Below are 26,853 nucleotides of genomic sequence, written 5' to 3' on the forward strand. Positions count from 1 at the left end.
TGTAATAAATCAGTGGAATATTTGATGTTAAGGACTGCCTGGTGTTTACTTCTTGTATTAGAATGAGGAACAGGGAATGTGCTGATGCTGAGGCTCAGGACTGGGATGTGGGGCTTGCTGTAAGCAGCAAGGGTTTTACTGATACCCTAGAGTTTGGAACAAGGAAGCAGGTCTTTAATGGCCTGGGGATTTCCAATAATAGTGCTGCATATAATGACACCAAAAGTCCCAACGAGGACAGAGATGATTGTGTAATTTCCCCTGTCCATCACACCAGGAGACCTTTATATTTGTGATGCTATCATTGGTCATTCCTCTAGTTTGGGCGCTTGATGCTAGTGATAACCCTTCACCACAAGCTGAGGACGACCCTTCGGTCTATTTCATCTCTGTCGGAGGTGCCGTCTTTCAGATGAGACATTAAACCGAGGCCCGTCTGCTCTCTCAGGTGGATGTAAAAGATCCCACGGCACTACTTCGAAGAAGAGCAGAGGAGTTATCCCCAGTGCCCTGGCCAATAGTTATCCCTCAATCAACATCACTAAAAATACATTATCTGGTCATTATCACATTGCTGTTTGTGGGAGCTTGCTGTGTGCAAATGGCTGCCGGGTTTCCTACATTATAACAGTGACTACACTTCAAACAGTACTTCATTGGCTGTAAAGCGCTTTAGGACGTCCGGTGGTAGTGAAAGGCGCTGTAGAAATGCAAGTCGTTTTTTCCACAAGATAAGGGCTTATGGGGTTGAGGGTAATATAGTAGCATAGATAGAGGATTAGTTAACGGACACAAAACAGAGAGTAAGGATAAAGGGATCTTTTTCAGGTTGGCAGGCTGTAACTAGTGGGGTGCCGCAAGGACCAGTGTTGGGGCCTCCGCTATTTACAATCTATATTAATGACCTAGATGAAGGGACCGAATGTAATGTATCCAAGTTTGTTGAGGATACAAAGCTAGGTGGGACAGTAAGCTGTGAGGAGAACACAGAGTCTGCAAAGGGATATAGATAGACTAAGTGAGTGGGCAGTAAGGTGGCAGATGGAGTATAATGTGCCTGCCCGGTGCCAGGGTTAAGGACATCTCTGGGCTAGAGAGAAACTTGGAGTGGGAGGGGGAGGATCCAGTTGTCGTGGTCCATGTTGGTACCAACGACATAGATAGGACAAGGAAAGAGGTTTTGCTGAGGGAGTATGAGCAGCTAGGGGCCAAATTAAAAAGCAGAACCACAAGGGTAATAATCTCTGGATTACTACTTGAGCCACGAGCAAATTTGGCTAGGGTAAATAAAATCAGAGAGTTAAATGCGTGGCTCAAAGACTGGTGTGGGAGAAATAGGTTTTGCTTCTTGGGACACTGGCACCAGTACTGGGACGGGAGAGAGCTGCTCCGTTGGGACGGACTTCACTTGGCCAGTGCTGGGACTAGAATCCTGGCGAATCGAATAAGTAGGGCTGTAGAGAGGGATTTAAACTAATTAGTGGGGGGGAGGTTTCAAGAGAGCGAAAATAAAAATGTCAGCGGAGAAGGCAATAGTGCAAGGTAGCAGTGGGGGAATTAAAAGCCAGAGAGTGTCAGGAAGGGACAGAATGTATAAAGATAAAGGTAGAGTAGTAAAGGGGGTAAAAGCAGGAATAAATTGTCACAAAACATATTTAAAAGTTCTTTATCTGAATGCACGCAGCATTCATAACAAAATAGACGAGTTGACGGTACAAATAACTACACATGAGTATGATCTGGTGGCCATTACAGAAACATGGCTGCAAGGTGACCATGACTGGGAACTAAACATCCAGGGGTATTTGACAATTAGGAAGGACAGACAGACAGGAAGGAAAGGGAGGCGGGGTGGCTATGTTAATAAAGGATGGAATCACTGCAATAGTCAGAAATGATATTGGGTCAAAGGATCAGGATAGTGAAACAGTTTGGGTGGAGATAAGGAATAATAAGGGGAAAAAGTCACTAGTGGGCGTAGTCTATAGGCCTCCTAACAGTTGCAACTCTGTTGGTCGGAGTATAAATCAGGAAATAGTTGGGGCTTGTAATAAGGGAACAGCTATAATCATGGGGGATTTTAACTTTCATATTGACTGGACAAATCAAATTGGGCAGGGCAGCCTTGAGGAAGAGTTCATAGAGTGCATTAGGGACGGGTTCCTTGAGCAGTATTTAACTGAACCAACCAGGGGGCAGGCAATCTTAGATCTGGTCCTGTGTAATGAGACAGGATTAATAAAAAATGTTCTAGTAAAGGATCCCCTTGGAATGAGTGACCATAATATGGTTGAATTCCAAATTCAGTTGGAGGGTGAGAGAGTTGGATCTCAAACCAGCGTACTAAGCTTAAATAAAGGAGACTATGAAGGTATGAGAGCAGAGTTGACTAAAGTGGACTGGGAAAATAGATTAAAGTGTAAGACGGTACATGAGCAGTGGTGTATATTCAAGGAGATATTTCATAACTTTCAAGAAAAATATATTCCAGTGAGGAAAAAGGGGCGTAAAAGAAAAGACAGCCATCCGTGGCTAAGTAAGGTAATAAAGGATAGTATCCAACTGAAAACAAGGGCATATAAAGTAGCCAAATCTAGTGGGAGGATAGAAGATTGGGAAGCATTTAAAAGCCAGCAAAGAATAACTAAAAGATTAATTAAGAAAGGGAAGATAGATTATATGAAAGTAAACTAGCAAAAAATATAAAAACAGATAGCAAGAGTTTCTACAGTTATATAAAAAGAAAAAGGGTGGCTAAAGTGAATGTTGGTCCCTTAGAGGACGAGACCGGGAAATTAGTGGTGGGGAACATGGAGATGGTAAAAACGCTGAACAAGTATTTTGTATCAGTCTTTACAGTAGAGGACACTAAAAATATCCCAACACTGGACAAACAGGGGGCTATGGGGGGGAGGAGCTAAACACGATTAAAATCACTAAGGAGATGGTACTCGGTAAGATAATGGGACTAAAGGCGGATAAATCCCCTGGACCTGATGGCTTACATCCTAGGGTCTTGAGAGAAGTAGCGGTAGGGATTGTGGATGCATTGGTGGTAATTTTCCAAAACTCCCTGGACTCAGCAAAGGTCCCAGCAGATTGGAAAACTGCTAATGTAATGCCCCTATTTAAAAAGGGAGGCAGACAAAAGGCTGGAAACTATAGACCAGTTAGCCTAACATCTGTGGTTGGTAAAATGTTGGAGTCCATTATTAAGGAAGCAGTAACAGGACATTTGGATAAGCATAATTTAATCGGACAGAGTCAGCATGGTTTTACGAAGGGGAAGTCATGTTTGACAAATTTGCTCGAATTCTTTGAGGACGTAACAAAGGGGAACCAGTGGATGTGGTGTATTTGGACTTCCAAAAGGCATTTGACAAGGTGCCACACAAAAGATTACTGCACAAGATAAAAAATCACAGGATTGGGGGCAATATACTGGCATGGGTGGAAGATTGGCTATCTAACAGAAAACAGAGAGTTGGGATAAATGGTTCATTCTCGGGTTGGCAATCAGTGACTAGTGGTGTTCTGCAGGGGTCAGTGCTGGGACCCCAGCTCTTTACAATCTATATTAACGATTTGGAGGAGGCGACCGAGTGCAACATATCCAAGTTTGCCGACGATACAAAGGTGGGAGGGAAAGCAGTGAGTGAGGAGGACATAAAAAACCTGCAAAAGGACATAGACAGGCTAAGTGAGTGGGCAAACATTTGGCAGATGGAGTATAATGTTGGAAAGTGTGAGGTTATGCACTTTGGCAGAAAAAATCAAAGAGCAAGTTATTATCTAAATGGAGAGAAACTGCAAAGTGCTACAGTACAAAGGGATCTGGGGGTCCTGGTGCATGAAACACAGAAGGTTAGTATGCAGGTACAGCAGGTGATCAGGAAGGCCAATGGAATCTTGGCTTTTATTGCAAGGGGGATGGAGTATAAAAACAGGGAAGTCTTGCTGCAGTTATACAGGGTACTGGTGAGGCCACACCTGGAATACTGCGTGCAGTTTTGGTTTCCATATTTAAGAAAAGATATACTTGCTCTCGAGGCAGTTCAGAGAAGGTTCACTCGGTTGATTCCGGAGATGAGGGGGTTGACTTATGAGGAAGGGTTGAGTAGGTTGGGCCTCTAATTGGAGTTCAGAAGAATGAGATGCGATCTTATCGAAACATATAAGATTGTGAGGGGGCTTGATCGGGTGGATGCAGTGAGGATGTTTCCACTGATGGGTGAGACTAGAACTAGGGGGCATAATCTAAACTGAGATGAGGAGAAACTTCTTCACTCAGAGGGTAGCAAATCTATGGAATTTGCTACCCCAGAGAGCTGTGGAAGCTGTGACATTAAATAAATTTAAAATGGAGATAGACAGTTTCCTAGCAGATAAGGGAATTAGGGGTTACGGGGAGCGGGCAGGGAAGTGGACGTGAGTCTAGATTCGGATCAGCCATGATCCTATTGAATGGCAGAGCAGGCCCGAGGGGCCGTATGGCCTACTCCTGCTCCTACTTCTTATGTTCTTATGTAGGGAATTGTGAGGTTATTCACTTTGGTAGGAAGAATAGAAAAACAATTTTTTTTTAAATGGTGAGAAACTTTCAAATGTTGGTGTTCAGAGAGATTTGGGTGTCCTCGTGCAAGAAACACAGAAAGCTAGCATGCCGGTACAGCAAGCAAGAAGGAAGGCAAATGGCATGTTGGCCTTTATTGCAAGAGGGTTGGAGTATAAGAGTGAGGAAGTCTTGCTACAATTGTACAGGGCCTTGGTGAGACCACACCTGGAGTACTGGGCACAGTTTTGGTCTCCTTATCTAAGGAAGGATATACTTGCCTTGGAGGCGGTGCAACGAAGGTTCACTAGATTGATTCCTGGGATGAGAGGGCTGTCCTATGAGGAGAGATTGTGTAGAATGGGCCGATACTCTCTGGAGTTTAGAAGAATGAGAGGTGATCTCATTGGAACATATAAGATTCTGAGGGGGATTGACAGGGTAGATGCTGAGAGACTGTTTCCCCTGGCTGGAGAGTCTAGAACTAGGGGGCATGGTCTCAGGATAAGGGGTCGGCCTTTTAAGACTGAGATGAGGAGGAATTTCTTCACTCAGGGGGTTGTGAATCTTTGGAATTCTCTGCCCCAGAGGGCTGTGAATGCTGAGTCTTTGATTACATTCAAGGTTGAGATCGATAGATTTTTGGACTCTAGGGGAATCAAGGGATATGGAGATCAGGCGGGAAAGTGGAGTTGAGGTCGAAGATCAGCCATGATCGCATTGAATGGCGGAGCAGGCTCAAGGGCCATTTGGCCGACTCCTGCTCCTATTTCTTATGTTCTTATATTAGGTGTAACATGAGCCCACGACTGCTTGAAGATCAGAGGTCAGGATGGGCGAGTGTTGTCGGCTTGTGGCAGTAGCAGTCGGAGCAACCTGACTGCAAAAGCCTGTAAGGATGAGATCATTTTACTTTCTCCTCATACAATAATTCTTTTAAAGGAATACTGTCTTCACACAAATAACGACAGAAAACACTGGAAAAACTCAGCAGGCCAGGCAACATCCGTGGAGAGAGAAACAGAGTTAACGTTTCAGGTCGAAGACCCTTCGTCAGAACTGGAAAAAAGCAGGAAATGGAACAGATTTTAAAGCAAGTTTAGGGGCTGGGAAAAGGGGGAGGGGATGAAAGAACAAAAGGGAAGGTCAGTGATAGGATAGAAAACAGGAGAGATTAAGAGAGATTAAGAGAGATTAAGAGAGATTAAGAGAGATTGAGAGAGATTGAGAGATATTGAAGGTGAGAGGAGGTGGTAATGGGACAGGTTAAGGAACAAAGGCTGGCTCTAGATGGGGTGTGAATTGTGCTGGCAGAGTGAAGGACAGCTGCCCTGTGGGAGGGAAGAAAAAAAGGTCAAACAGAAAGTGTGGATAAAAAAAAGAATATATATATATGTGATAGGGGCAGAGGTTATGATCTGAAATTGTTGAACTCGATGTTGAGTCCGGAAGGCTGTAAAGTGCCTAATCGAAAGATGAGGTGCTGTTCCTTGAGCTTACGCTGAGCTTCAGTGGAACAATGCAAGAGGTCGAGGACGGTGAGGTCTGAGTGGGAGTGAAGCGGAGAATGAAAGTGACAGGCGACCGGAAGCTCGGGGTCCCCCTTACGGACTGAACGGAGGTGTTCCGCAAAGCGGTCACCCAATCTGCGTTTGGTCTCCCCAATGTAGAGGAGACCGCATCGTGAGCAGCGAATACAGACTAGATTGCAAGAAGTACAAGTAAATCGCTGTTTCACCTGGAAGGGGTACTTTGCGGAACACCTCCCTTCAGTCCGTAAGGGGGACCCCGCAGTCCCGGTCACCTGTCACTTTAATTCACCGCTCCACTCCCACTCAGACCTCACCGTCCTCGGTCTCTTGCATTGTTCCACTGAAGCTCAGCGTAAGCTCGAGGAACAGCACCTCATCTTTCGATTAAGCACTTTACAGCCTTCGGGACTCAACATCGAATTCAACAATTTCAGATCATAACCTCGGCCCCTATCACATATATATATTTTCTTCTTTTTATCCACAATTTTTGTTTGTGTCTTTTTCTCTCCCACAGGGCAGCTGTCCTTCACTCTGCCAGCGCAATTCACACTTCATCTAGAGCCAGCCTTTGTTCCTTAACCTGTCCTATTACCGTCTCCTCTCGCCTTCAATATCTCTTAATGTCTCTCAATCTCTCCTGTTTTCTATCCTATCACTGACCTTCCCTTTTGTTCTTTCATCCCCTCCCTCTTTTCCCAGCCCCTAAACCTGCTTATTTCCAGTTCTGATGAAAGGTCCCAGACCTGAAACTTTGACTCTGTTTCTCTCTCCACGGATGTTGCCTGGCCTGCTGAGTTTTTCCAGCGTTTTCTGTTGCTATTTTGGATTTCCAGCATCCGCGGTATTTTGCTACTGTCTTCACACAAATGCATTTAGCAAAGTTTTTTTTTAAGAAGTAAGCAGGCACAGTGACAGCAACCGAGTTTAAACGAGTGGTGACTTTTGTGTAATTTGCAAGTGAAATTATTGTGATGAGCAAGGAGGGCGACTGCGGTCTCCCAAAGAAAATGAGATTGATCAGAACAGACTATCCATTTTCAGTGTTTTATACAGCGGGATCCCCACTGGCTCAGTGAGTCAATATAGAGTGGGTGTGGCACTGAGCCCCACAGAGCAGCACGATCCCAGCTTCCATCTCTTCATTGACTTATCTCAGTTGGAATACCAATTGGTTCAGTGTCCTTAGGCTTGTAAGAGCAGATGGGGTGGGGGGAATGGGGGTTGACCCCTTTCTGAGGCTGTTACCCCGCTGTTACTAGGCGAGGGCAGTGGGAATCGACCCCGGTGTCTCTGTCTGGGAATTGCCTGTGTGTGAATATTGAGCGAGGATCGGTAATCGCTCTTTGGGCTGCACAGGAAACCTGTGAACTCTCCGGAGGAACCGAACCCGGGGGGCGGAAATCCGTATTTAAAAATAATAAACTAAGATTGGAATATTTTGCGCAGGGTGACAGTATAGATACGATGAGGGAGAATCCCCACAGTCCCCTCATCACAGCTCACATCGAGTTGTTTAATAGTTCCAGGGACTCTGCCTCCACTTCTCACAGAAATCACAGAAACCCCACAGTGCAGATAGAGGCCATTTCAGCCCATCGAGCCTGCACCGACACATATCCCACCCTATCCCCCTAACACTAAGGGTCAATTTATCATAGCCAATCAACCTAACCCGCACATCTTTGGACTGTGGGAGGAAACCGGAGCACCCGGAGGAAACCCACGCAAACACGGGGAGAATGTGCAAACTCCACACAGACAGTCACCCGAGGCCGGATTCGAACCCGGGTCCCTGGCGCTGTGAGGCAACAGTGCTAACCACTATGCCACCGTGCTCAATCCTCGTGTGAAGAGCATCTGAAAGACCTCGGATCCATATTCGATTTTTGACAGTTTGACCCCATTTCCTGTCGAGATTCAATTTGAAGATTGCACTTCCTGTTTCGATACCCTTTGCATGTATTTCTCAGATCGTTCAGCCGTGTCCTTTCAAAGGTTGAACAGTTCAAACTTTCCCAGACATTCATCATAACTCGGTTCTCCGATGTGAACAAACTGACTCTCCTTTGCTCTGTCTGCTGATCATGAATAGGAACAGGAGGCTGTTCAGCCCCTCCAGCCTGTTCCACCATTCAATTCGATCAGGGCTGATCGGTATCTTAACTCCATCTCCCCGCCTTGGTTCCGTAACCCTGAATACCCTCGCCCAACAAAAATCTATCGATCTCAGTTTTGACATTTTCAGTTGACCCCCAGCCTCGACAGCTTTTTTGGGGGAAGTTTTCCAGATTTCCACCACCCTTTGTGTGAAGAAGTGCTTCCTGACATCATTCCTGAACGGCCTGGCTCTCATTTTAAGGTTCTGCCCCCCTTGTTCTAGACTCCCCCCCCCCCACCAGAGGAAATAGTTTATCTCTCTCTACCCTATCGAATCCTTTAATCATCTTAAACACCTCGATTAGATCACCCCTTCACCTTCCAAACTCCAGGGAATTCAAGCCTAGTCTGTGCAACCCGCCCTCATAATTTAACCTTTTTAGCCCTGGTTTACCTCGAGCCTTGGTCACCAGACATGGACACAGTACTCAAGGTGTTGTCTGTTGACCCGGACCAGAGCTGTTTGATCATGACAACACTGAGTTATTGTGCTTTGCAAATTAGATTAATTGTGAATAATATTGGATATTTTCCATGAGCTGGATTCATCTTTTCTCAGCAGGATAGCGGCATTTCCTCCCCCACTGTGACCCGGCCCATTCTCTGGGTCGGAGGTCACCTGGCACAAGGCAGGCTCCTGGTGGATCCCTGGCGGTAAGAAGGAGCTCACCGCTGCCGCACAGGGAACGTCTGTCACTACAACGCCGGAAGTCGCAGGCCCACATTCAATGGGCCGGCAGAGCCCCGAAGATAGAGTCCATTTCCTCAGGCCTCGGCCAAGACCTAGGGTGAGTGCCGTGATCCCGAACGGAGAGAGGAGGTCACCAGGCCCACTTCCTCCCTGTAGCGACGTCAAGGAGTCACTGCCCCACCACCGCTCTCCTGCCGGTCCCTGGGATTAGCGGAGACAGCAGCGGAAAATCGGGATATGAGGCAGATTAACAGACCGCCCCTCGCCCTTCCCCCCCTCGCCCTTCCCCCCCCTCGCCCATCCCCCCCTCGCCCATCCCCCCCTCGCCCTTCCCCCCCTCGCCCTTCCCCCCCTCGCCCTTCCCCCCCTCGCCCTTCCCCCCCTCGCCCTTCCCCCCCTCGCCCTTCCCCCCCTCGCCCTTCCCCCCCTCGCCCTTCCCCCCCTCGCCCTTCCCCCCCTCGCCCTTCCCCCCCTCGCCCTTCCCCCCCTCGCCCTTCCCCCCCGCCCTCGCCCTTCCCCCCCCTCGCCCTTCCCCCCTCGCCCTTCCCCCCTCGCCCTTCCCCCCTCCGCCCTTCCCCCCCCCGCCCTTCCCCCCCTCGCCCTTCCCCCCCTCGCCCTCCCCCCCCCCGCCCTCCCCCCCTCGCCCTCCCCCCTCGCCCTCCCCCCCTCGCCCTCCCCCCCTCGCCCTTCCCCCCCTCGCCCTTCCCCCCCTCGCCCTTCCCCCCCCTCGCCCTTCCCCCCCCTCGCCCTTCCCCCCCCTCGCCCTTCCCCCCCCTCGCCCTTCCCCCCCCTCTCCCTTCCCCCCCCTCGCCCTTCCCCCCCTCGCCCTTCCCCCCCCTCGCCCTTCCCCCCCCTCGCCCTTCCCCCCCCTCGCCCTTCCCCTCGCCCTTCCCCCCCCTCGCCCTTCCCCCCCGCCCTTCCCCCCCCCTCGCCCTTCCCCCCCTCGCCCTTCCCCCCCTCGCCCTTCCCCCCCCTCGCCCTTCCACCCCCCCTCGCCCTTCCCCCCCCCTCGCCCTTCCCCCCCCCCTCGCCCTTCCACCCCCCCTCGCCCTTCCCCCCCCCTCGCCCTTCCCCCCCCCTCGCCCTTCCCCCCCCCCTCGCCCTTCCCCTCCTCCCCTTCCCCTCACCCCACCCCTCCCCTCTCTACCAGTAAGGACGGCAGGTTTCCTTCCCTAAAGGACATTAGTGAACCCGTTGGGTCTTTACGACAATCCGACAGCTTCATGGTCACTTTTACTGATCCCAGCTTTTTATTTCTAGATTTTCTTTTTACTGAATTCAAATTCTCAAACTGAGAACACACATTCTCTGGATTATTAGTCCAGTAACAGAACCACTACACTACGTACCCAGGAAGCCTCCCAAGACGTAGAAATCGGTGTTAAAATGGCAACTCAACTGGACAACCAAATACAGAAACAATCTTCGTAGATGTGAAGGGAACAAGTTGTGGCGTGGGGCTGGAGGTGTTTGCTCCCTCCCGCTCTGGGCGATTACATTCCACACGAGCAGCAACATCGGAGATTGGCATTCCAGCAGATCCCTCGCCTCACCTAAACTCCTGATTCGCTGAGTCCTCGAACTCACCCACTGGCTAATCTTCGGCCTCGATTTTCACCCCCACTGACGGGTGGAGAGGGTTGGGTGGGGGGGGGTTAAAATATCGGGATCAAGCAACCCCACCCCCAAGTCTACCCCAACTTCACCCTCGCCCCCAATCCCCACCTCACTCTCGCCTCTGCTTCTTCTGCTAATTATCTTCAAGGCATTGCCTGTCGCTGCTCCCTCACTGACACAACCTGTTCTGAGAGTTTCTCTGGTGTCGATGTGGAGATTACTTAGCCAGAGGCCGTTCTCGAGTGTTGCACGTCTCTCACTGACTGGCCTGCTTCCACTTGCCCTGCTCACTGTACAGGATTCTTTCGGCATTCCGGAATCCTTTTTTAAAATGTGTTCATGGGATGTGGGCGTCACTGGCACGGCTGGCATTTATTGCCCATCCCTAATTGCCCTTGAGAAGGTGGTGGTGAGCCGCCTTCTTGAACCACTGCAGTCCGTGTGGTGAAGGTGCTCCCACAGTGCTGTTAGGGAGGGAGTTCCAGGATTTTGACCCAGCGATGATGAAGGATCTGCGATATACTTCTAAGTCAGGATGGTGTGTGACTTGGAGGGGAACTTGCAGGTGATGGTGTTCCCATGCGCCTGCTGCCCTTGTCCTTCTAGGTGGTAGAGGTCGCGGGTTTGGGAGGTGCTGCCGAAGAAGCCTTGGCGAGTTGCTGCAGTGCATCTTGTAGATGGTACACACTGCAGCCACGGTACGCCGGTGGTGGAGGGAGTGAATGTTTAAGGTGGTGGATGGGGTGCCAATCAAGCGGGCTGCTTTGTCCTGGATGGTGTCGAGCTTCTTGAGTGTTGTTGGAGCTGCACTCATCCAGGCAAGTGGAGAGTATTCCATCACACTCCTGACTTGTGCCTTGTAGATGGTGGAAAGGCTTTGGGGAGTCAGGAGGTGAGACAGTCGCCGCAGAATACCCAGCCTCTGACCTGCTCTTGTTGCCACAGTATTTATGTGGCTGGTCCAGTTAAGTTTCTGGTCAATGGTGACCCCCCAGGATGTTGATGGTGGGGGTTTCGGCGATGGTAATGCTGTTGAATATCAAGGGGTGGTGGTTAGACTCTCGCTTGTTGGAGATAGTCATTGCCTGGCACTTGTGTGGAGCGAATGTTACCTGCCACTTATCGGCCCAAGCCTGAACGTCGCCCAGGTCTTGTTGCATGCGGGCATGGACTGCTTCATTGTCTGAGGAGTTGTGAATGGCGCTGAACACTGTGCAGTCATCAGCGAACATCCCCACTTCTGACCTTATGTTGGAGGGAAGGTCATTGATGAAGCAGTTGAAGATGGTTGGGCCTAGGACACTGCCCTGAGGAACTCCTGCAGCGATGTCCTGGGGCTGTGATGATTGACCTTCAACCACCACAACCATCTTCCTCCATGTAAAGGAACTGTCCAGATTGGCAAACGATCTGACCAGCCTGGTCTCCGTGCCTGATGGGTTTGGTACGAGCAAGGATTCTGCGGCTGGTGATCCTGTCAGTCCTGTGCTGTGGGTGACGGATCTCTGGTTAGTCAGAGAGAAACTCTTTCCTCTGGTGGGGGGAGTCCAGAACAAGGGGACAGAACCTTAAAATTACAGCCAGGCCGTTCAGGGGTGATGTCAGGAAGCACTTCTTCACACAAAGGGTGGTGGAAATCTAGAACACTCTCCCCCCAAAAAGCTGTTGAGGCTGGGGGTCAATTGAAAATTTCAAAACTGAGATTGATAGATTTTTGTTAGGCAAGAGCATTAAGGGTTCCAGAACCAAGGCGGGTCGATAGAGTTAAGATACAGATCAGCCATGATCTAATTGAAAGGCAGAACACGCTCGAGGGGCCAAATGGCCTCCTCCTGTTCCTACATAACACACCTCAATTAGATCATAAAAACATAGAACAATAGGAGCAGGAGCCGGCCATTTGGCCTTTCGAGCCTGCTCCGCCATTCAATATGATCATGGCTGATCCTCTATCTCAATTCCATATTCCCGCTCTCTCCCCATACCCCTTGATGCCTTTTGTGTCTAGAAATCTATCTATCTCCTTCTTAAATATATTCAGTGTCTTGGCCTCCACAGCCTTCTGTGGTAGAGAATTCCAAAGGTTCACCACCCTCTGAGTGAAGACATTTCTCCTCATCTCAGTCCTAAATGTCCTACCCTGTATCCTGAGACTGTGACCCCTCGTTCTAGACCCCCCAGCCAGGGGAAACATCCTCCCTGCATCCAGTCTGTCTAGCCCTGTCAGAATTTTATACGTTTCAATGAGATCCCCTCATTCTTCTAAACTCTAGTGAATACAGGCCTAGTTGACCCAATCTCTCCTCATACGACAGCCCTGCCATCCCAGGAATCAGTCTGGTGAACCTTCGCTGCACTCCCTCTATGGCAAGTATATCCTTTCTTAGGTAAGGAGACCAAAACTGCACACAGTACTCCAGGTGTGGTCTCACCAAGGCCCTGTATAACTGTAGTAAGACATCCTTGCTCCTGTACTCAAATCCTCTTGCAATGAAGGCCAACATACCATTTGCCTTCCTAACTGCTTGCTGCACCTGCATGTTTGCTTTGAGTGACTGGTGTACAAGGACACCCAGGTCCCTTTGTACATCAGCATTTCCCAATCTATCACCATTTAAATAATACTCTGCCTTTCTGTTTTTCCTACCGAAGTGGATAACTTCACATTTATCCACGTTATACTTCATCTGCAATGTATTTGCCCACTCACTCAACTTGTCTAAATCACCTTGAAGCCTCTTTGCACCCTCTTCACAACTCATAATCCCACCTAGTTTTCTGTCGTCAGCAAACTTGGAAATATGACATTTGGTTCCCTCATCCAAATCATTGATATATATTGTGAATAGCTGGGGCCCAAACACTGATCCCTGCGGTGCCCCACTCGTCACCGCCTGCCACCCCGAAAAAACCCATTTATTCCTAGGGATTGATTTGAACTCCGCCGTGAGGCGGGCTTTGAGGCGTGTGGGGGGTTAAAAATCGCAAAAAACTGGGGGTCGGGACCCCCGCCCACCTGGTTCCCGACCCCGAGCCATTTTAACCCAGGCGTGTCTGATGGTCCCGAATCAGTCCCGCCTCCAACAGGCGGGACTGGTCTTTAAGGCCCTCAATCAGCAATAATTGGCCTTTATAATGCCATTTTAACAGGCCCTTGCATTTTTAACCCTTTTCCCACGTAAAACACGCCTGGTGGGGATCACGCCTGTGAAACCTGGAGTGAGCACTATTGGCTTGCTGACTGTCAGCTGCAAGTCAACCATTAAAGAGGAGATTTGATCAGTCATCATTTGCAGGTGGCAGGACTTTGTTGTTTCTGGCCTGGGGCAACTTTTACCAGGCTTAACCACACCTCAGGAAGGTTGGAGCCTCACACACATCTCCAGTGTGAACTCCTGGGAAACCCCGCTCGCCACCTTCACTCAGCGCTGACTCAACGGAGGCATATACCAGAAGCATGGGAGCCATTTATTTCCTTCCCTTCTGGGCATTAGATGAGCTTGAACACCAGCCGCAGAAACAGAACCAGGAACAACAGCAACAGGAACGCCAGCCTGCTGCTCACCCACCTGAAGCTGAAGGGGCCAGCGCTTGGAAGTGGCTTGAGAGCACTTTGCTGCACATCAGGGGGCCATGGGGACCCGTATCTGCACTGGCAGTCCTACTCAGAAGGACTTCCATGAAGGTCTGGTTTCTCTGTTCAGTAGATGCCCATCGCTCCTCAAGAGATGTCATTCTATTATGAACACTCACCATGTTTTCCATACCCTGGCGACTTATCTCCTCCATGGAGGTTGCCATCCTTTCCATGGCGATGCGTTCATGCACCAATGGCTCCACAAAGGCTCTGCTCATGTTCGCTATGGACTCCTCCATTCGCTCCACACTCAAATCGACCCTGGAGCCAGAACCTGCCAGAGCCTCCTGCATCTGTTCCTGGAGTTCCAGCCCCGCTGATCTTATGGATGGACCCAGAGGCAGAGGGTCGACATGCAGCTGAGCCGAGCTGGCAGAGTCCTGCGCCCTCCGACTAGCACTCTCCACTGCTGTCCCTGTCTCCACAATCTGCTGATGCTCACTTGTGAGCTGTGATACACCAGGTGACAACTCTACTCTATGTCCCGAAGGTCCCACCGAGGTGTGAGTGTCTGCGCTGGTGCTGGGTGTGCTGAATTCTGCTGACGCTGCGCCCTCCAGAGGTTGCAGATTCCTTTGAGGAGTCTGGAAGCTCAGGCTCTTCCTCCTGGACAGTGGGGACGGGGGCTCTCGATAGTCCTGTGGGGGAGTAAAGGAAAGAGTTAGAGATGTGAGGTCAAGGTTACATGCACATTGCAGATGATCATAGGTCCATCTGTTATAGCTTCAGAATCATTATCAGTGACTCATGCAATGTCAATGAGAGAGATGGAAAACTATTCTGCCACCAGCTTGCTGTGATGCACCCGTCTGTCCATCCCCCACTTGCGCCTCATCCTCCAATCCTACGATCTCCAGGACCGCCTCCTCCCAGGGGGTGAGGTGGGCTACTGATGGTGGCCCTCCTCCTGTCCTCGCTCGTTCTCTTTTACTGTGAGCTCTCTTCCTGCAATGAGGGAGTTTGAATGAGAATGAAGGAGTGAGTGTAGAGAATCCATAGCAAAGATGCTTAGAAGGAGACAAAGATGGAGTGAGGTGGCAAGACCAAGGGCCCTCCCTGTGTGTTGTCAGTTGTTTTCATAGCATCAGAGTGTTAGGGAGTGTGAGGGCTGCATAGTCGAATAGAACATAAGAACATAAGAAATAGGAGCAGGAGTAGGCCAATCGGCCCCTCGAGCCTGCTCCGCCATTCAATAAGATCATGGCTGATCTGATCCTAACCGCCAATCCACTATCACAGAACCATCTCCTGAATCTAACAGAATTAGACACACGAAATAGGAGCAGGATCAGGCTACACGGCCCCTGGGCCCGCTCCACTACCCACAGGGCCATGACCGACCCGAACCTAGACTCATGTCCACATTCCTGCCCGCTCCCCGTAACCCTTAATTCCCTTTACTTCTAGGAAACTGTCTATTACTGTTTTAAATTTATGTAATGATGTAGCTTCTACAGCTTTTTGGGGCAGCATATTCCATGGACCTACCACCCTCTGAGTGAAGCAGTTCCTCCTCATCTCAGTTTTGAAAGAGCAGCCCCTTATTCCCCCTAGTTCTAGTTTCACCCATCATCGGGAACATCCTCCCCGCATCCACCCAATCCAACCCCTTCACAATCTTATATGTTTCAATAAGATTGCCTCTCATTCTTCTGAACTCCAATGAGTAGAGTCCCAATCTACTCAACCTCTCCTCATATGTCCATCCCCTCATCCCCGGGATTAACCGAGTGAACCTTCTTTGTACTGACTCGAGAGCAAGTATGTCCTTTCTTAAGTATGGACACCAAAACTGTATGCAGTATTCCAGGTGCGGTCTCACCAATACCTTGTACAACTGAAGCAATACCTCCCTATTTTTATATTCTATCCCCCTAGCAATGAAAGCCAACATTTCATTGGCCTTCTTAATCACTTGCTGCACCTGCATACTAACCTTTTGAGTTTCATGCACCAGGACCCCCAGATCCCTTTGTACTTCAGTACTTTCCAGTTTCTTGCCATTAAGATAATAACTTGCTCTACGATTTTTCCTGCCAAAGTGCATAACCTCACACTTTCCAGTATTGTATTCCATCTGCCAAATCTCTGCCCACTTACTTAGCCTGTCTATGTCCCCTTGCAGGTTTTTTATGTCCTCCTCACTCACTACTTTCCCTCCCATCTTAGTATCATCTGCAAACTTTGATATGTTACACTCGGTCCCCTCCTCCAAATCGTTAATATAGATTGTAAAGAGTTGGGGACCCAGCACTGACCCCTGCGGAACACCACTAGTTACTGATTGCCAGTCTGAGAATGAACCATTTATCCCAACTCTGCCTTCTGTTAGATAGCCAATCCTCTATCCATGCCAGAATATTACCCCCAAGCCCGTGATTTTTTATCTTAAGCAATAATCTTTTGTGTGGCACCTTGTCAAATGCCTTTTGGAAGTCTAAATACACTACGTCCACTGGTTCCCCTTTATCCACCCTATACGTTACTTCCTCAAAGAACTCCAGCAAATTTGTCAAACATGACTTCCCCTTCATAAAACCATGCTGACTTTGTCCTATTAAATTATGATTATCCAAATGTCCTGTTACTGTCTCCTTAATAATGGACTCCAAAATTTTACCTACCACAGATGTTAGGCTAACCGGTCTATAGTTTCCAGCCTTCTGTCTACTGCCCTTTTTAAATAAGGGTGTTACATTAGCAGTTTTCCAGTCTGCCGGGACCTTTGCCGAGTCCAGGGAGTTTTGGAAAATTATTACCAATGCATCCACAATCCCTACCGCCACTTCCCTCAAGACCCTAGGATGTAAGCCATCAGGTCCAGGTGATTTATCCGCCTTGAGTCCCATTATTTTACCGAGTACCACTTCCTTAGTGATTTTGATCGTGTTTCACTCCTCCCCCCCTTTAGCCCCCTGTTTGTCCAGTGTTGGGATATTCTTAGTGTCTTCTACTGTAAAGACTGATATAAAATATTCATTCAGTGTTTTTGCCATCTCCATATTTCCCACCATTAATTTCCCGGTCTCATCCTCTAAGGGACCAACATTTACTTTAGCCACCCTTTTTCTTTTTATATAACTATAAAAACTCTTACTATCTGTTTTTATATTTTTTGCTAATTTACTTTCTTAATCAATCTTTTTGTTATTTTTTGCTGTCTTTTAAAGTTTTCCCAATCCTCTATCCTCCCACTAGATTTGGCTACCTTATATGCCCTTGTTTTTAGTCGAATACTATCCTTAATTTCTTTACTTAGCCACGGATGGCTGTCTTTTCTTTTACACCCTTCTCAGTGGAATATATATTTTTTGGAAGTTGTAAAATAACTCCTTAAATGTACACCACTGATCATGTATCGTCTTACCCTTTAATCTATTTTCCCAATCCACTCTACTCAATTCCGCTCTCATACCTTCATAGTCTCCTTTATTCAAGCTTAGCACTCTTGTTTGAGATCCAACCTTCTCACCCTCTAATTGAATATGGAATTCAACCATGTTATGGTCACTCATTCCAAGGGGATCCTTTACTAGGACATTTTTAATTAATCCTGTCTCGTTACACAGGACCAGATCTAAGGTTGCTTGCCCCCTGGTCGGTTCAGTTACATACTGCTCAAGAAACCCATTCCTAATACACTCAATGAACTCATCCTCAAGGCAGCCCTGCCCAATTTGATTTGTCCAATTAATATGATAGTTAAAATCCCCCATAATTATAGATGTTCCCTTATTACAAGCCTCAACTATTTCCTGATTGATACTCCGTCCAACAGAGTTGCCACTGTTCGGAGGCCTATAGACTACGCCCACTAGTGTTTTTTCCCCTTATTATTCCTTACCTCCACCCAAACTGTTTCATTATCCTGATCTTTTGACCCAATATCATTTCTCTGTTAGGTGAATGTGAGCATAGAGAGAGAGGGAATGGGTAAGGGTCCATGGATGTCCGTGTCAAGTGGGATGTGGAGGAAGAGATTGCTAAAGCTGAGTGCTGGTGAGGAGAGGCAATGGAGATCAGATTGAGAGTGATGGGAACTTCATACTCACTTTTCCAGTGCGCTGAAGGTCATGCAATCTCTTCCTGCACTGTATCCAGGTTCTGCGGGTAGCCGATAAGGAGTTGACCTCCTCTGCCACTTGCAGCCTTTGTCTGCTGGGGAGGCATCTTCCTCCCTGATGAAGGGAAGAGCACCTCCTTGTGAGCTCTTTCTCCCTCCACTAAAGCCTGCAGGGCAACGTCGTCAAAACGGGGTGCAGACCTCGGTCTTTCTCTGGCCATTCTGCTTCCAGCTCAGTGTATCAGCAAATGCCAAAAGGTTGGCAGCCTGCAGAAGAAGCAAGGCTTGTTGCAGACCCTAAATGCAGCAGCAATAATGACGTCATATTATGCGACTTTCTGACTGGAAATACTCATTTGCCAAGGGTTCCCACATGTTGGAAATCAATTGGCCAATTGAGTTAAAATTGCATCAATCTCACACACCCATTTAGATTCGTGTGGGAAACACCAAATTCGGGGAACCTGACAATTCCCTGCACCCGAGTTAAAATCGACCCCCTACTCTCTGTTTCCTGTCTGTTAATCAATTTTCAATCCATACCAGTATATTACCCCCAATCCCATGTGCTTTAATTTTGGACATTAACCTCTTATGTGGGACTTTAATCAAAGGCCTTCTGAAAATCCAAATACACCACATCCACTGGTTCTCCCTTGTCTATTTTACCAGTTACATCCTCAAAAAACTCCAGTAGGTTTGTCAAACACGATTTCCCTTTCATAAATCCATGTTGACTTTGTCTAATCACTTTGATATTTTCTAAGTGTCCTGTTATCGCATCCTTTATAAAAGACTCTAGCATTTTCCCTACTACTGATGTTAGGCTAACCGGTCTGGAGTTCCCTGTTTTATCTCTTCCTCCTTTTTTAAATAGTAGGGTTACATTTGCCACCCTCCAATCTGCAGGAACTGTTCCATAATCTACAGAATTTTGGAAGATGACAACCAATGCATCCACTATTTCCATGGCTACCTCTTTTAGTACTCTGGGATGCAGATTATCAGGCCCTGGGGATTTATCAGCTTTCAGTCCCATTATTTTCTCCAGCACTATTTTTTTACTAATACTAAATTCCTTTAATTCCTCCTTCTCACTGGGCCTTTGGTTCCCTCGCATTTCTGGGAAGTTATTTGTGTCCTCTTCCGCGAAGGCAGAACCAAAGGATTCAGTCTGAATAATATTACAAATCAGCATGCTTATCACAGTAAACAATATGCAAACCAAAACAAACCGATATCATCATTTCCCTTTTCATCACCATAAGATGTTGATAAGGAATGCCCTGCTGATGAGATATGTTGACGTTGTTATCCTGTTATGAAGATAGTTTGCTGTTGCATCAGCCACTTATGATGACATGTTTAGCTTCAGTACCAGGGCAGTAAAAAACATAGAAACATAGAAGATAGGAGCAGGAGTAGGCCATTCGGCCCTTCGAGCCTGCTCCGCCATTCAACAAGATCATGGCTGATCATCCAAACCCTAGCACCCGGTCGCTACACCGACAGCCATCCCACCCAAGCCCTATCCCCGTAACCCCACGTATTTAATCCCCCCTAACACTAAGGGCCAATTTTTATCATGGCCAATCAACCTAACCCGCACATCTTTGGACTGTGGGAGGAAACCGGAGCACCCGGAGGAAACCCACGCAAACACGGGGAGAATGTCTGTGTGGAGTTTGCACAGTCACCCGAGACCGGATTTGAACCCGGGTCCCTTGCGCTGTGAGGCAACAGTGCTAACCACTATGCCACCGTACTGACGGAGCGCCGCACTGTCGGAGGGGCAGTGCTGAGGAAGCCCTGCACTGTTGGAGGGGCAGTACTGAGGGAGCGCCGCACTGTCGGAGGGGCAGTGCTGAGGGAGCGCCGCACTGTCGGAGGGGCAGTGCTGAGGGAGTGCTGCACTGTCGGAGGGGCGGTGCTGAGGGAGCGCCGCACTGTCGGAGGGGCAGTGCTGAGGGAGCGCCGCACTGTCGGAGGGGCAGTGCTGAGGGAGCGCCGCACTGTCGGAGGGGCAGTGCTGAGGGAGCGCCGCACTGTCGGAGGGGCAGTACTGAGGGAGTGCTGCACTGTCAGAGGGGCAGTACTGTTGTTGTATGTGACGCACCCCATGGAGGGATAGCCAACGGCCATTTACTATCAAATGATGAATGGCCATTTGGGCAAGGCAGCGAGGGTGGTTGGGACCTGCAGCATCGTAAGCTAGCGAAATGCAACGTCTCAGGGGAGTGAGGAGGAACACTGGTGTGCAAAGGGGGAGAGCAGTGTGGACCCGCCACTCTCAAAACTCTCTCTCTACACAGCAACATGGCCGGATCAGAATCCCAGGCTTTCCCAGAGGAAATTGTAACTTCCAACGTTAATTGAAACCGGTGCTGAAACAGCTGACAAGGAAGCATCAGCGATTAATAAACATCAGGCAAATCCAGATCCAGCAGAAACTCAGCCTGTTCAGTAAGTCAGCCTGTTCAGTACGTCAGCCTGTGTCTGTGTCTCTAAATAGTTGCAGTACCACCGAGAGGCAGGAGCTGGGGCTGTTAACCACAGTGAAGCAGGAGACTCCTCGCGACAGCCCGGACTCCAGATCAATCTGTTTTTGGTCTTGGGCCCGGTTTCTCTGAAGGTAAGTGAATCACACCGCTCAGGAGGCCACTCGGCCCATCATGACTGTGCTGGCTCTTTGAGCGAGCTATCCAATTAATGCCATGCTCCCGCTCTTTCCCCATATCCCAATTTTCCCCCTTCAAGTATTTATCCAATTCCCTTTTGAAAGTTACTGTTGAATCTGCTTCCGCCGCCCTTTCAGGCAGCGCATTTCAGGCAGGCGCGAGTTCAAATCCCACCACGGCAGCTGGGGAATTTAAATTCAGTTAATTAAATCTGGAATAATTACTTGCACCAGTAATGGTGACCATGAAACTATCAGATTGTTGTAAAAACCCATCTGGTTCACTAGTGTCCTTTAGGGAAGGAAATCTGCCGCCCTTACCCGGTCTGGCCTATATGTGACTCCAGATCCACAGCAATGTGGTTGACTTTTGTGAAATGGCCCAGCGAGACACTCAGTTGTAACAAACCGCTAACAAACCGCTACCAAAAGCAATAATAAGAATGAAACCGGACGGACCACCCGGCATTGACCTCGGCGCCGGTTACGGACACGGCACCGGCACACCCAGCCCAGTCAACCCTGCAAAGTCCTCCTCGCCAACATCTGGGGACTTGTGCCAAAATTGGGAGAGCTGTCCCACAGACTAGTCAAGCAACAGCCTGACATAGTCATACTCACAGAATCATACCTTTCAGCCAATGTCCCGAACTCCTCCATCACCATCCCTGGGTATGTCCTGTCCCACCGGCAGGACAGACCCACCAGGGGTGGCGGCACCGTGGTATACAGTCGGGAAGGAGTGGCCCTGGGAGTCCTCAACATTGACTCCGGACCCCATGAAGTCTCATGACTTCAGGTCAAGCATTATTCGTTCATGGGATGTGGGCGTCGCTGACAAGGCCAGCATTTATTGCCCATTCCTATTTGCCCTTGAGAAGGTGATGGTGAGTCTAACCACCTCCCCTTGACATTCAACAGTATTACCATCGCGCAATCAGGTTCCATAGAACAATGCAAGAGCCCAAGACCAGAATGATACCGGGGCTAAAAGGGTTAAATTCCGAGGACAGGTTGCCCAGACTGGGCTTGTGTTCCCTCGAGTGTAGAAGATGAAGGGGTGATCGAATCAAGGTGTTTAAGATGATTAAAGGATTTGATTGGTTAGATGGAAAGAAACTATTTCCTCTGGTGGGGGGGAGTCCAGAACAAGGCTTATAGCCTTAAAATTAGAGCCAGACTGTTCAGGGGTGATGTCAGGAAGCACTTCTTCACACAAAGGGTGGTGGAAATCTGGAACTCTTCCCCCCCCAAAAAGCTGTTAAGGCTGGGGGTCAATTGAAAATTTCAAAACCAAGATTGATAGATTTTTGTTAGACAAGGGTATTAAGGGCTACGGAACCAAGGCGGGTTGATAGAGTTAAGAATACAGATCAGCCCTGATCTAATTGACTGGTGGAACAGGCTCGAGGGGCCAAATGGCCTCCTCCTGTTCCTATGTAACACACCACAATTAAATCAGTTTGAATAATTTACAAATCAGCATGCTTATCACATCGTTACCTCTGGTGTCCCCCGAGGATCTATCCTTGGCCCCCTCCTATTTCTCATCTACATGTTGCCCCTTGGCGACATCATCCGAAAACACAGCGTCAGTTTCCACATGTACGCTGATGACACCCAGCTCTACCTCACCACCACTTCTCTCGACCCCTCCACGGTCTCTAAATTGTCAGACTGCTTGTCCGACATCCAGTTCTGGATGAGCAGAAATTTTCACCAATTAAATATTGGGAAGTCCGAAGCCATTATTTTCGGTCCCCGCCACAAACTCCGTTCCCGAGCCACTGACTCCATCCCTCTCCCCAACATCTGTCTGAGGCTGAGCCACACTGTTCGCAACCTTGGGGTCATATTTGACCCTGAAATGAGCTTCCGACCACATAGCCGCAGAATAACTAAGACCGCCTACTTCCACCTCCGTAACATCGCCTGTCTCCGCCCCTGCCTCAGCTCATCTGCTGCTGAAACCCTCATCCATGCCTTTGTTACCTCGAGGCTTGACTATTCCAACGCACTCCTGGCTGGCCTCCCACATTCCACCCTACATAAACTTGAGGTCATCCAAAACTCGGCTGCCCGTGTCCTAACTCGCACCAAGTCCCGTTCACCCATCACCCCCTGTGCTCACTGACCTACTTTAACTCCTGGTTAAGCAGCACCTCGATTTCAAAATTCTCATCCTTATTTTCAAATCTCTCCATGGCCTCGCCCCTCCCTATCTCTGTAATCTCCTTCAGTCACACAACCCCCCCCGCCCGGCCGAGATATCTACGCTCCTCTAATTCTGCTCTCTTGAGCATCGCTGATTATAATCACATCCATTGGTGGCCGAGCCTTCTGTTGCCAGGGCCCTAAGCTCTGGAATTCCCTCCATAAACCTCTCCGCCTCGCTACCTCTCTCCTCCTTAAAACCTACTGCTTTGACCAAGCCTTTGGTTACCTGCCCTAATTTCACCTTATGTGGCTCGGTGTCAAATGTTTTGTCTTATGATACTGCTGTGAAGCACCTTGGGACGTTTTACTACGTTAAAGGCACTATATAAATACAAATTGTTGTTATTCTCTGTTCCTTTCTGAGTACTTTGCATCTGTCTTCACTAGAGAAGAGGATGCTGCCAATCTAACAGTAAAGGAGGAGGCAGTAGTGATATTAGAGAGGATAAAAATAGATAAAGAGGAGGTACTTAAAAGGTTGGCAGTCCTGAAAGTAGAAACTTCACCTGGTCCAGATGGGATGCATCCGAGGTTACTGAAGGAAGTAAGGGTGGAAATTGCCGAGGCTCTGGGGGTCATGCCAGAGGACTGGAGGATTGCAATGTTACAACCCTGTTCAAAAAGGGGAGAGGGATAAACCCGGCAACCACAGGCCAGTCAGCCTAACGTCGGTGGTGGGGGAACTTTTAGAGATAATAATCCGGGTCAAAATGAACTGTCACTTGGAAATATATGTGCTAATAAATGAAGGATAGCACGGATTTCTTAAAGGCAAATCATGTTTGACTAATTTGATCGAGTTCATGATGAAGTAATGGAGAGGGTTGATGAGGGTAGTGAGGTTGATGTTGTGTATATGGACTTTCAAAAGGCGTTTGACAAAGTGCCACATAATAGACTTGTTAGCAAAATTGAAAGTCCATCGGATTAAAGGGGCAGTGCCAGCATGGATACAAAATTGGCAAAGGGACAGAAAGCAGAGAGTGGTGGTGAAGGGTTGTTTTTCAGACTGGAGGGAAGTGTACAGTGGTGTTCCCCAGGGGTCAGTGTTGGGACCACTGCTCTTTTTGATATATATTAATGACCTGGACTTGGGTATACAGGGCACAATTTCAAAGTTTGCAGTTGACACGAAACTCGGAAATGTAGTAAACAACGAGGAGGATAGGAACAGAGTTCAGGAGGACATAGACAGACTGGTGAAATGGGCAGACACATAGCCGATGAAATTTAACACAGAAGTGTGAAGTGATTCTTTTTGGTAGGAAGAACGAGGAGAGGCAATATAAACTAAATGGTACAATTTTAAATGGGCTGCAGGAACAGAGAGACCTGGGGGTGTACGTACACAAATCTTTGACGGTGGCAGGACAAGTTGAGAGGGCTGTTAAAAAGTGTATGGGATCCTTGGTTTTATAAATAGAGGAATCGAGTACAAAAGCAAGGAAGTGATGCTAAACCTTTATAAAACACTGGTTAGACCTCAGCTGGAGTATTGTGTCCAATTCTGGGCCCCGCACTTTAGGAGCATGTCAAGGCCTTGGAGAGGGTGCAGAGGAGATTGACTAGAATGGTTCCGGGGATGAGCGACTTCAGTTATGTGGAGAGACTGGAGAAGCTGGGGTTGTTCTCCTTGGAGCAGAGAAGGATAAGGGGAGATTTAATAGGTGTTCAAAATCATGAGGGGTTTTGATAGAGTAAATAAAGAGAAACTGTTTCCAGTGGCAGGAGGGTCAGTAACCAGAGGACACAGATTTAAAATGATTGGCAAAAGAATCAGAGGGGAGATGAGGAAACATTCTTTTACGCAGCAAGTTGTTGTGATCTGGAATTTAAAAAAAAATTCATATATGGGATGTGGGCGTCGCTGGCAAGTCCAGCATTTATTGCCCATCCTTAATTGCCCTTGAGAAGGTGGTGGTGAGCCGCCTTCTTGAACCGCTGCAGTCCGTGTGGTGAAGGTGCTCCCACAGCGCTGTTAGGGAGGGAGTTCCAGGATTTTGACCCAGCGACGATGAAGGATCGGTGATATACTTCTAAGTCAGGATGGTGTGTGACTTGGAGGGGAACTTGGAGGTGATGGTGTTCCCATGCGCCTGCTGCCCTTGTCCTTCTAGGTGGAAGAGGTCGTGGGTTTGGGAGGTGCTGCCGAAGAAGCCTTGGCGAGTTGCTGCAGTGCATGTTGTAGATGGTACACACTGCAGACACGGTACGCCAGTGGTGGAGGGAGTGAATGTTTAAGGTGGTGGATGGGGTACCAATCTTGAGTGTTGTTGAAGCTGCACTCATCCAGGCAAGTGGAGAGTATTCCATCACACTCCTTACTTGTGCCTTGCAGATGGTGGAAAGGCTTTGGGGAGTCGGGAGAATACCTAGCCTCTGACCTGCTCTTGTAGCCACAGTATTTATGTGGCTGGTCCAGTTAAGTTTCTGGTCAATGGTGACCCCCAGGATGTTGAAGGTGGGGGATTTGGCGATAGTAATGCCATTGAATGTCAATGGGAGGTGGTTAGACTCTCGATTGTTGGAGATGGTCATTGCCTGGCACTTCTGTGGAGCGAATGTTGCCTGCCACTTATCAGCCCAAGCCTGAACGTCATCCAGGTCTTGTTGCATGCGGGCATGGACTGCTTCATTATCTGAGGAGTTGTGAATGGCGCTGAACACTGTGCAGTCATCAGCGAACATCCCCATTTCTGACCTTATGTTGGAGGGAAGGTCATTGATGAAGCAGCTGAAGATGATTGGGCCTGGGACACTGCCCTGAGGAACTCCTGCAGCGATGTCCTGGGGCTGTGATGATTGATCTTCAACTACCACAACAATCTTCCTTTGTGCTAGGTATGACTCCAGCCAGTGGAGCGTTTTCCCCCCAATTCCCATTGACTTTAGTTTTACTAGGGCTCTTTGATGCCACACTCGGTCAAATGCTGTCTTGATGTCAAGGGCAGTCACCCTCACCTCACCTCTGGAATTCAGCTCCTTTGTCCATGTTTGGACCAAGGCAGTAATGAGGTCGGGAGCCGAGTGGTCTTGGCGGAATTTGAGATTTGAGTACAGGAGTAAAGAAGTCTTACTCCAATTATATAAGGCCTTGGTAAGATGACACCTGGAGTACTGTGTACAATTTTGGTCTCCCTACCTAAGGAAGGACATACTTGCCATAGAGGGAGTGCAACAAAGGTTCACGAGATTGATTCCTGGGATGGCGGGACTGTCGTATGAGAAGAGATTGAGTAAACTAGGCCTGTATTCTCTTGAATTCAGAAGAATGAGAGGGGATCTCATTGAAGCATACAAAATTATTACAGGGTTTGATAGGGTGGATGTTGGGAGAATGTTTCCTTTGGCTGGGGTGTCTAGAACCAGGGGTCACAGCCTCAGGATAAAGGGTAGGCCATTCAGGACTGAGATGAGAAGAAATTTCTTCACACAGAGGGTGGTGAATCTTTGGAATTCTCTACCCCAGAGGGCTGTGGAGGTTCAGTCATTGGGTATATTCAAAACAGAAGTTGATAGATTTCTGACTAGTGAGGGCATCAAGGGATATGGCGATAGGGCCGGTGAATGGAGTTGAGGCAGAAGATCAGCCATGATCTCATTGAATGGTGGAGCAGGCTCGAAGGGCCGAATGGCCGACTCCTGCTCCTATTTCTTATGTCCTTATGGAACCCAAACTGGGCATCAGTGAGCAGGTTATTGGTGAG

General features: G+C 48.6%; 1 protein-coding gene across 3 annotated transcripts in view; it reads left to right on the forward strand.

The window, feature by feature from the left end:
- LOC147108960 (uncharacterized) overlaps positions 1 to 26,853 on the forward strand; it is a 73,318-nt gene that overhangs the window by 3,190 nt on the left and 43,275 nt on the right. Inside the window, exon 2 of one of the 3 annotated variants that reach the window (XM_086005955.1) lies at positions 8,804 to 9,032. The exons of the other annotated variants lie outside the window; for them this stretch is intronic. The gene's annotated coding sequence lies outside the window, so the exon portion shown is untranslated. The remainder of the gene's footprint in view (positions 1 to 8,803; positions 9,033 to 26,853) is intronic. 3 annotated transcript variants of the gene reach the window in all.

Source organism: Somniosus microcephalus, chromosome 13, assembly GCF_052327205.1.
Source record: "Somniosus microcephalus isolate GS21.2 chromosome 13, FLI_Smic_1.0, whole genome shotgun sequence".
In the NCBI taxonomy this organism is placed as follows: Eukaryota; Metazoa; Chordata; class Chondrichthyes; order Squaliformes; family Somniosidae; genus Somniosus; species Somniosus microcephalus.